The sequence below is a fragment of the Trachymyrmex cornetzi genome, unplaced genomic scaffold (assembly GCF_001594075.2).
Source record: "Trachymyrmex cornetzi isolate Tcor2-1 unplaced genomic scaffold, Tcor1.1 scaffold182, whole genome shotgun sequence".
In the NCBI taxonomy this organism is placed as follows: domain Eukaryota; kingdom Metazoa; phylum Arthropoda; class Insecta; order Hymenoptera; family Formicidae; genus Trachymyrmex; species Trachymyrmex cornetzi.
This window is the reverse complement of record NW_017296441.1, coordinates 301,761-313,644: the sequence shown is the minus strand read 5'-3', so window position 1 is coordinate 313,644 and position 11,884 is coordinate 301,761. Positions and strand designations below refer to the sequence as shown.

General features: G+C 32.4%; 1 pseudogene; it reads left to right on the top strand.

Moving 5' to 3' along the window:
• The first annotated feature begins 262 nt into the window (after positions 1-262).
• LOC108759376 (esterase E4-like) lies at positions 263-3,702 on the top strand (annotated as a pseudogene).
• Positions 3,703-11,884: the final 8,182 nt, after the last annotated feature.

Below are 11,884 nucleotides of genomic sequence, written 5' to 3'. Positions count from 1 at the left end.
TAATACTATTGAAAATGGTCTGATGACAGACCGAAACGTTTGGTTTTATATATTATAATAAATATGGATTAATGTATGATCCTGCACAAAACTCAGCCTGTGTACGTGGATGAAGCCGTTTAATTATTATATTGTTTGTATTGATCCACGGTTAATAAGTATTCTTATAAATATCGAATAATGATATATATATAAATGTTTAAAATATTTTTGAAATTATTAATTATAAAAGTTAGTAACATTTTAGAGAAGATCGGAACGGGGTAAGTTTGGATGTCGCGCCGAATCTGGTGTGCAATACATCAGCTTTGACATTACGCCAATAAAGACAGAGCGCTAAAGTCAACTCAACTTGCCCTTTTACAGCGAATAATTGAGACTCCTACGAACAAGGCGGCCAATTAGAATGTGTAAAGAGATACAAATTCATATTTTAACGAAACAAGAAACATTATGATTCTAGATCGTTCTATTTATTGCGTAACTTCCGTGTACCGAATTCTCCAAGTTTCTAGAACGATCTGGAATAACAGTGTTATAAAATAACGTGTTAGAAGCAATTCGACACAGTTTGATACCGACCGTCACGTAAAATTACGTGTAAATCCGCGCGTTTTGACTATTAAATATAATACTGTGAAGTAGACAATTTAATCCTTGTTCCATTATGGATAGACCGATAGTGACTGTGAAACAAGGAAAACTGCAAGGAATCTTTGAAGAAAATGTCCTTGGTTCTCGTTATCTCTTTTTCAAAGGCATACCCTTCGCTACTTCACCAATAAACGAGTTGAGATTTAAGGTAAACTTATTTATCGAATCTAAATGATTTTGAATTTATTTTTATTTATTGTATTCTCTGGTGAAAAAATTTCGCTGAAATTATTTCACGTTTTGGAACATTTCAGCGAAATTGCTGAAAGCTCATTGCTAAAATTTCATTGAAAATGAATTTTTCAACTAACATACTAATAAATCGTTAAAACTCAACTGAAATTACTTTGAAATTTCTGTGAAATTTTAACTAAAATTTTTCTGAAATTTTGTTGAAATTGTGCTAAAAATGAATTTTTCAGCTAAAAATCGCTGATATTAAATTGAAATTTTTCTGAAATGCTGAAATTTTGCTGAAAAGTGTTTCAAAACGTGGAATAATTTCAGCGAAATTTTTCCACCAGGATCCCGTTATTATTCTGCTTGCATATTAACAAAACAATAATTGATTTTATAATTATCTTGTGATTATTGCGATATAAACTGTTATCATTTGATATTTATAATGGTATTTTACTGTTAATTGTTCAAAATTAGGATCCCGAACCTCCTGCTCACTGGGTAGGTATTCGAGATGCTTCTCGAAAAATGCTGGCGAAGTTTGTGCACAGTTGAATGAATCAACTGGAGAGGTCATCGGTAGCGAAGATTGTCTTTATCTTAATATTTACGTACCGGACGATGTTTATCGGAATACAGGAAATCCAGTTATGATTTGGATTCATGGTGGGGGTTATCTTTGGGGTAGCGGTAATGATACTAACGTACGACCTGATTATCTTATGGCAAAAAATGTTATTTTAGTGTCCATAAGCTATAGACTTGGTGCTTTTGGTAAGATTTATAAGAGATTTCCAAGAGAATCTATTTTTTGATGTATGAAAATTTTTTATCGTATATCTGTAAAAGATACAGAGCAGAATATGCACGTCTAACGCGATACACATTTGAAATATTTTTTATTTTTTAAGGTTTCTTGAATCTTGGTCATGAAGCAGCAAGCGGAAACCAAGGTTTGAAAGATCAAGTTGCCGCATTAAAATGGATCAAAGAAAATATTGAGGTTTTTGGCGGAGATCCAAATAATATCACTGTTTTTGGTGTCAGTGCAGGTAGCGCTTGCACGCATTTTTTAACGTTATCACCGTTATCTAAAGGTATAATAATATATATATTTCATTCAAAAATGAAATATTTTGCACACATCAACATTCATACCTCACGCATACACGCACACGTACCTCTCTAGGTCTCTTCCACAAAGCTATTCTTCAGAGTGGTATAGTTACATGTGATTGGGCGATGATAAGAAACCAACCAGAAGCCAATTCTTTTAAACTTGCATCTAAACTTGGCAACGATTCTAAAGATCCTAAAATAGTTATTGAGTTTCTCAAAACAAAACCCTTTCCTGAAATCGTTCAAGCGCAATATACAGTTCTCACTCCAGAGGTGAGAATTATATATTTTTTATATATTTCTTTTTCGTATCCAAGTATTAAATTATTCTAATCCATCGTTTAAATGTAAAAATTTATTAATTTTAATATAAATGTGGTAAATCTCCAGATTAGGGAACCTCCCCCCCCCTCCCAATGACTTTGACTTTGATATATGTTGTCAAAGTCAAGGTCATTGGGGGGAGAGTTCCCTGATCTGGAGATTTACCATAAATGTTACGGATAACATTGTTATTGTTAACTATTTTTTATTAGTTCAAGATGAATGTTTTGTAGAAAATGCGCACTCTTTTTATCCCATTTGGATCTACAATTGATGATAAAGCAAAAACATCTTTTCTTCCATGTCCCATCTCTCAGTTACTTGACAATGACAATAATATACCAATTATGGTTGGTGGTACTTCTCATGAATATATTTTTTTTCTTAGAGGTATTAAAATTAACAATATTAGTAAATTTATTTATACTAAATATTGTATGTCATGTAATATATATTATATAACATATATTATAGATATTGTATATATAGATATATAATTTTCAATAGCTTTGTATTCTTTTAAATTCATAGATCGTTATCTGTTAATAGATACCAGCGAAAAAACTTTGAAAACAATGTATACGGATCTACCACTATACATAGAAAATTTTACGAACTCGCAAATCTCCCAAAAAATAACTCAATTAACTAAACGAATTAAAGAAAAATATTTTAATAATAAATCTGAATTCACTGTAGAGAGTATCCCATCTATTATACGATTTCTGAGTGATCTGCATTTTAATATTCCTATTGAAGATTTTGTGGATACGCGAAGGAAAAGGAAGAAAGCACCTAAGACTTATTTTTACAAATTTTCCTATATCGGCAATCAGATGACTTTAACGAAGCTTATGGGGAATAAATTGACTGGTATATCAGTTACTAAATTTATAAAACTCTTGATTGAAAACTACTTTCATCTACTTACTTTATAATTTTAACATAATGGGATTTTTCAGGAACTTCTCATACTGACGATATGTCATACCTTTTTTATCAACCTAGCTGTAAAATTAATGATTCTCCGCCGGCAGTAAATACAAAAGATCGAGAAATATTAGAAATTCTTACAACAATGTGGACCAATTTTGCAAAGACGGGGTAACTATCATAAGTTTTGTATCATATATATACAGATATTGTTGGAAAAGGTAATAATAAAAAAAGTAAGATAAAAATATTTTTTGTTTTTAGACATCCTACACCTGTCTTAGATCAGTATGTAACTACTACTTGGGTACCAGCAACAGTGAATTTTTTTAACTATTTGGATATCAATGATGCCCTTCAGTTTTTAACTATCACTAATTATGACAATAAATTGGCCAAAGAGTTAGAGTTATAAAAATTTTGCGAATGTAGTATACTGACCAGTGCAAAATTTCCCAAACTATAAGTCTTTAAAATATACGTATAATATTATCCCACACTGAAAAAAAATTTAACAAACTTCAATTAACTAAATATTTTATTTAATTGAATTTATATATGTTCCGTTTATTAAGTAGATTACAGTTGAATTCAATCACAAATAAAATTTGTTGAATTAACCAAATCTGCAACCAACTAAATGTGTTTAGAACAATTTTTTTTCAGTGTGCGCTTACATATTTAATATTTGAGCACGCACAACACACACACACACACACGCACACACACACACACACACTTATATATATATATATATATGTAGATATCTTTTATTTATCTATGTAAACTTATAGTATTAATACAGATGTTGTTTGTCTCATTATTACGATACAATTGCGGGAATATGTTCGCACAAATAATATAATCACAAGTTCAAAGTATACTTATGTATCTTCCCGACAAATATAATACTAAATATAATATCAATTATTCACGCTTATTCAATTATGAACATATATGTCTCTTAAAAATATTTTTGTCAATATACGTATATAATAATGCATACTTCGAATGTTTATAAAACTGAAAAATAACAAAAAATATATTTCAATATTGCAAAGGTATTTCTTTTAATTTGTGGATACAATTATAATTAGCGTTTAAATAAAAAAAACATTAAAAAAAAAGTAGATTATTTTTAATACAAAAATTTTATATTAAATTAATTTTTTCGTAAACGTGATCAATAAAAATTACATAAATTGTTTACATAAATTCTCCATACAAATGATCACTCATTTTAATAACTGTATACTTTTTCTATCAAATCAGTATGATTTATGTTAATATCGTTGATAAAACAATTTAAATTTATTTTTTAATTAGAAATAATGAGCAAGAATTTTGACTTAAACTGTATTTAATGAATTATATATCACGCCTTTATATGTATCTAGAGTACAATCTTTCTACATATGTATAATTTCTTGCAAACAATATATTTCTGTGGCGGACCAATACAATAGCTAGGCGCTATCTCACAAAAACAATAGCACTTAGCGCATTGTAATTATTACATTAGACTTGATATCTTTTTTTTCGTATACTAGAAGCTCCTTCATACTTCAAGCTCCTCTGGACATATATATTTTACTTGAAAGTGATATGACGTTCTACTTAATTCAATTTGTATATTATATCCAATATGTATTTCAAAAGATGACTTTAGTTGTTCCAGAATGCAAAAGCTTTTTGTATTCTTTCTTTATGCGGCTTTCCTGTAATTATAGTGGCAGGATATGAGCGCTGCGCCATCGAAATTTGTGAATTATTTGAATTTGATCTTTCACTTTCCCTTTCGAATATTCTGGCTGTACGATTTACGTTTCCGCTTGAAAGAAATTTATTGCAATTGTATCCGCTTAATATCCTCGCGTCCGTATTCTTGTCAATAACTGCAAAATTGTAAGATTTTAATAACGTCATATTTTTTGTCCATGATAAATAATTGTAAGTATTATAAGCAAAATTAATTACATACACACACCTTTCTGCACAGGATTAGTTTCACACGAAGCTTTAGTCATGTCACTCTTTGTAGCTACCTTGTCATCGTCCGCAGTAATTTCCATGTCGCAAGAAAGGATTCTCTTGCCTTGTACTAAACTTGTTAAGATTCCTACTGTTAAACTTGATCGATTTTCTTCTTCTTTCAATGTCCGTTTATTTTCTCGGTTGTAAATTTCAAGATCTAGTTCTTCTTTGATAGTGGACACTATTCCAAGTTCATCTACTTGTAATGAAGAACTTACCAGGCTTGAACTGCAATCACTTATTCCAGAATCGCGCGAATCGCCTCGAAACATTCTACGCAATGTCTGCGATTTTAAAGTCATCTGTTGTTCTATCTCATTATCAGAAAGTTTATCGATTAATTCTTTGTCACTTTCCTTATTTTTTTTTGCTACTGAAATTTCTAGATGCTCCGTGACGTTTTGTGGAATGTCTTCTGCCTTTGGTATTAGTTCGGAATTATCTAATTCCTGAATCTCTTTTCCAGTATTCACCTGTTTTGGAAAATTACTCAAACTACTCGCTTCCTCCATCGATGTTTCTCGTATTGCCATATTTACTTCCGTCACACACGTGAAATGCAATTTTGTTTGTGATTCTTCTTCGGCAGAGTTTTCCATACTTGTTTCAATACGTTCCGTATCTTTATTATTGATAGCGCGCGCGCGCGCAGTACGGATTGATTTAATTTCATCAGAGTATTGCATTTCGATGCTATCGAATCGTTGTTCAAGTGTAGATGATGACTCTGCCGTTATTGTGAGACTATGTCTACTATGCGCCGAAAGAATTGCCATTCTTCCTAATGCGCGAATGGCATTTCCTGTTTTCTGTTAAAATAAACAGCACTACACATGCACACTGAAGACTTAAACACATGCTAAAATTATTTAAAAAACCAGAGTCTAAACTACAAAAAATAAGATAAATGATTAGAATTAAATTAAAAAAATTTAGCAATTAATGATTAAATAGCAGTTCAGATTTTTATTGATTTTGTATTTTAACATTTTTAATAGCATGAAACGTGCTGTCCTAAGCATTTTTTTTATTCAAAAGTAATATTCATCTATTCCAAAATTTTGTTATGCATTCCTTCTTACTTTCAAAATATTTATAATCTAATTTTTAACAAAGTCCATTGATACACACCTGCCACTTTCTCCGTATGATAAATTTCTTTAGTTTTTCTGTCGGCAAGACTATTCTGCTCATAGCCATAGTATGTTGTGCCATCCATGAATGTTTTAAACACTGCGTGGCTGACATTCGTAATCTGTGCCAAGAAATACACAATAAAAAAGATTTAAGTTTATATGTGATTAGACTATAGCCTTCTAAAATAAGAAAGATATAAAAACCTACTCTTTTCGTTTAATAAGTAAACCGTTGATAAAGTTCTTAGCGTCATTTGAAATGGCATCGAAAGCATCGTCGTCTAAATCATAATCCGCTCGTGTGATGTTAGCGAAAGTCTCGGCATCATTGTCTCCCATGAAAGGCGACAAGCCGGTTAATCTATGCATCATAATCACTCACAATAAATTGGATGTATTAAATAAAAATAATTACTTGAAAATGTAATCAATATACGTACAGAACATAACAAATTACACCGACGCTCCACATATCTGATTCAGTGCCGATGGGTTCGTAACTTATAATTTCTGGTGGAATAAATTCCGGTGTGCCAAAAAGTACTCTGATCGGTGTATCAGACTTTAAAGTCTGAGCCAATCCAAAATCAATTAATTTAATCTGATGAGAAGTTCGCGTACGGCACATTATATTTTCCGGCTGTATAGAATGAAACAGAAGCATACATACATTATTAGTTAGTTTATTAACTATAATAATAAACTATTATCCGCAAGAAACATACTTTCAAATCTAGATGAACGATTTTATTTTGATGCATATACTCTACTCCCTGACAAATCTGTCTCATAAAAAGAATGCTGTCCTTTTCGGTTAAAATAAAGTCGTCGGCTACTACTCTTTCAAATAATTCTCCACCTGAAATACTAAAAAAAATTTTAATATTATAGTATTATTAAAAGTTAATAATATAATAATTAATCTAAAGAACGTTATTAGATGTATTTACTATTCTGTGATGAGCACTGTTTCACGTGGTTTTTCGTAAGCAGCAGCCAGTAGCAGAAGCTTAGGATGCCTTAATGCGTTCATAATTTTAATTTCTTCGCGAACTTGTTCGCGGTCTTTCGCTTTGATCGTTTTGACAAACTTAGCAGCAAAATTCATGCCTGTCGGTCGTTCGATGACTTTTCTAACTACACCATATCGGCCTTTTCCTAATTCTTCGAGAACGTCATATTTTTCGCCAAAAAATTTACCCTCTTCCAGTACTACCAAACGAGCTTCAAAGCTTGGTTCAAATTCGTCTTAAAAAGTAAGACGATTATTTTACAACAATTATAATTAAATTTATAATTCACATTTCTTAGAGAGGATAATGTTTTAAATACTTTCTTAAGAAGCAGATAAAAATATTGAAGTTATAATGAAAAAGAATTAATTTCAAGAGCTCTTAAGAGTAAATTTTTACCTTCTTCCTCTTGAAGCATTGTTTCTTCTTGTTTTGGAATTCTAACAGGATCAGACTCCATGCCAGGATCACTGAGTCCGTGGATATTTTCGGCTCGGATACGGAAATAGTAACTCTCACCCGGTATCACGGAATTCCTTCCAGTTGTTACTGTGTGACTCAGCGAATGACTAGACTCGGTGATTACTGTCCACGTGTTTTCATCAGCACGTTTTGCTTCCACGGTATATCCGATCACGGTGCGACCTCCGTCGTACGGTGGTGATCGCCAAACGATCGTGGTCTCACCAGCGTTGAAGTTTACACTCGGTTTATCCGTGAATGGTTCGGGTGGACCTAAATAGAAATTAAAATTTTCCTTTAACGAGAATGATACGTTTAAACACTATATTTCCATTCATGTGGATTGCACCGAAAGTCACTTTTAAATAACTGTTTTATGGCACGTGCTACTATCTTATCGACAATTTGTGCGATTAATTTAAATTTTATCGTAATAATGTTGCAGATATCAAACATAGAGTCGAAACGATCGCGCGTGTTTTAAAAAAATTCGCACGTCATTACATTAAGTTATTACATTAAGATACACTGCGACACGTATATTCTTTCTCATGATCATACGTCTTCTGATGCTTAGGCAGTTGTACGGTAGTTCAAGGAAAGAGGAGAAAGAGGTGGAATGATGCCAGTGGAGGAAGCGCTGAAAAGAGGAATTATTATTGCGCGATATGTCACGTGAGATTGTTGTCTGCCTTGTACGCAAGAAAAGAAACTGGATCGTGCGCAACACGCACTTACGCATGGAACAATGGATGATGTTTCGTTTATGAGCATGTGGAACAGTCCAATCGTAAAAATACGTTTCTATTGAGTATCGTTGATCTTCTTTGTATTGATGCTCTCTCCATATGTGTAATTAAGTTTAATTAAGTCAAGGTTGAGTTGTGTAACGTCGAGTCATAGTCTATTAGCTATTAGTACCATGAATTTTTGTGTATGCGAGTCCCGTGAAAGCAAACGATATAAACGGATAGTTTACCTTCCACAGCTAAGCTAAAGAATCTTCGATCTTTGCCTAATGGATTTTCCACTGAGACTTCGTATTTTCCAGCGTGATCGTATGTTACATCGTCCAGTGTTAGGTAAGATATACCATTTCTGCTGACTATTTCAATTTTTTCGCTTCGTTGCAATTCTCGATTCTTAAATAAAAATAAAAATATTTTATTGTATGTTATGTATTAACATGTCAGAGCTAGGCACTGTTTATTTGAGAATTAATATAACACAAATAAAGTGGATTCGTGCCAACTGTTGTATGACGAGAAGCAAATGACACGATTCATCTACGTATTTCGATTGACTCCCAAAGTTTAAACGTCTAGGGGAGACCGGGGACAAAAGTAACACGGGACAATAGTAACATCGTCAATATTTTTGAAACTATAAGCCCGGATCCTCATACGGGCAACAGCGTTTTGACACCAAACGCTGATTGGTGAAAAACGGGTGATGGGGGTAAATTTTACCCCCACAACCGGCTTTTCACCAATCAGAGCTCTGTGTCGAAGCGCTGTTGCCCGTATGAGGATCCGGGCTAATAGATATATGTATGTGGCCGCGTGGTAAAATTCTATAAACAGATAGGCATTGAATCGTTCGTTACATGCTGATTTTCGCGGAACGTGCACGAGTGTAGAAGTAGAAACTTTTATTGCGTGCACAAAATTCAAAATATTTTTTTCTTTATAACAAAGGTATAATGCATTATCTTAATACGTTTTAATGATTATCTGTGTTGATGTTTTTCACATTTGAGTTGATTTTTATCTAGATTTTTATTTAAAAAATTTACTATGAATCATAAAATGTCATTAGGAGACAATAGTAACATCGATGCCTGGGGTCAGTTATTCAATTTTATACTGTAGAATCTGGATTTTGTAAGCAGGATTGTTACTTCGGCTTACTTAATAGCATTATCAACGACTTTTTTATATTTGGCGAATACTTTTTGTAATCGAACCATGGCGTATATCCAGGATTTATTTTTTGACAACTACATCTATTCATTGTTGGATACTCAGCGATATTTGAATGTTTGGCGTAAATCCAGGATCTACCTTCCGTCGACTACATATAACTGAAATCAGGCCTGAACAACGAAGGTCTATTTTTAATCATTTTCATTATATTTCTATATATATAATTAGTGATCTATTTGTTGTAGTCAACCGCTTTCATATACCATACATACTTGTTTATAACTTTGAAAATGAAGATGGTCAAAACGTTAGTTGATGTAGACATATTTTTAGTTTGATGTAGACATTTTTTATTTTGTTTTTACTTTTATTTTACTTAATGTCAACTGTATCATATGTACATTAAAATTTGTTTTGTTTTGGCTCGTAGCTCTTCTGATTTATTTTGTTTTATTTGAACTATTTGAGCCTTTCTTTATTATGTATTTTTATTAATAAAACCAATAAAATAACCATTATTTTATTTTTAAATAGTATGGTACAATTGTCCCTCTCTACTGTTACAATCGTCCCAGGGGTTGGAACGGTTGTAACAAAATTCCTCATAGTCTTTAAACAAATATAACTGTTTTTCTAGTTACATTGAAAAATTGAATTAAAGAAAATTTTGTACCTAAATAAGTTCTACATCTAAAGGTATATACTTTTTTCAATGTCAATATTATATTTTAACTGTTATAACACTTCAAAGTCAAAATGTTACTTTTGTCCCCGGTCTCCCCTATCAAATTCTGGTAGGGATTTTTATGTGGGGATATTGTAAGAAATATTGGGTGTGCTCCCTTTTTACTGGCAGTGCAACCATTATAACGTCACAACAGTGTACTGCCGCAGCCGTTCCAAAATTACTGTGGTACTGCCAGCACTATTGTAACGTCGTATTTCGGAACGACTTTGCAGTAGACTGGCAGTGTAAACAGATATGAACAAACGTACTAAATTGTCAATAAATTTTGAACGAAAACAGCAGCGATAGTTCTTCCGAAGAAGATGTACTAATTATGGGATCACCAATTCAAGCAGTTTAACCTCGTGTTAAAAACTATATGGAGACACAGCTAATAAATATTCAGATGTGGAATCTTTTTCGGTAAAATGAATATATATGTGTATCTTCTGCAATTAAATATAATGTATATATTTGTTTATTTCCTGTATCAAATATTTTGACGCGTTGTGTTTCTTTAAGCGACGCCATATTGCACTGTAACTGCTTCACCTCGAAAGTCGCAGTAGTCGCAGTGGCAATATGGCTATTTATGACGTTATTGAGGGAACTAGACGCTGTCACAGCGCGTTGCGTAGTAATAGCGGAACAATTTTTCAGTACTACCAGTACTGGCAGTGTATATCGGAACACACCCATTATTTAGATATAATTCCCGAGGCCAATGATAAGCAAACGATCATTCTGAATGATTAATTTCTGTGTAAAAATAGTTCTCAGATAACATGCATGTTGTATAAGATATTCAAAAGACGATTTTCTTTTAAATATCTTGTGCAACATAAATGTTATCTGGGTTCACGTTTATCTGCGCTGTGATGTAACTCAAATCTATTTAAATTAGATGCATAGTAAGTATTATATTATACTATATCGATGTATTATTTATATGATTTATGTTAATCATGAAAGAAGTATGGAAGTATAGAAACTCTCTCTTATTGAGAATAGTAACTTTTTTTAAATTTATTTGTAAAATGTATTTGTTATTATTAGGTGTACAACTTTGCTTCCGCCGTTTTCCTATAGATGGCTTTAGCGGTAAGTGGTGGTCGAAATAAATAGATCATAGACATCATACAATAAACTTGGGCATCTGTCAACATAACCCCATAGAAACATCAGTCGATTTATGTTTGCATCATAAAGTTATTCTCGATTGAAAATGTCAGTTTACGAGCCAAATTCTCGTTATTTGGGGGAGGTTTTAATTTTCTGCTTCAATATGAAGAAATCTGCGGCTGAGGCTCATCAAATGCTCTCAAATACTTATGGTGAGGCCGCTATTAGTGAAAGAACGTGTCGTGAGTGGTTTCA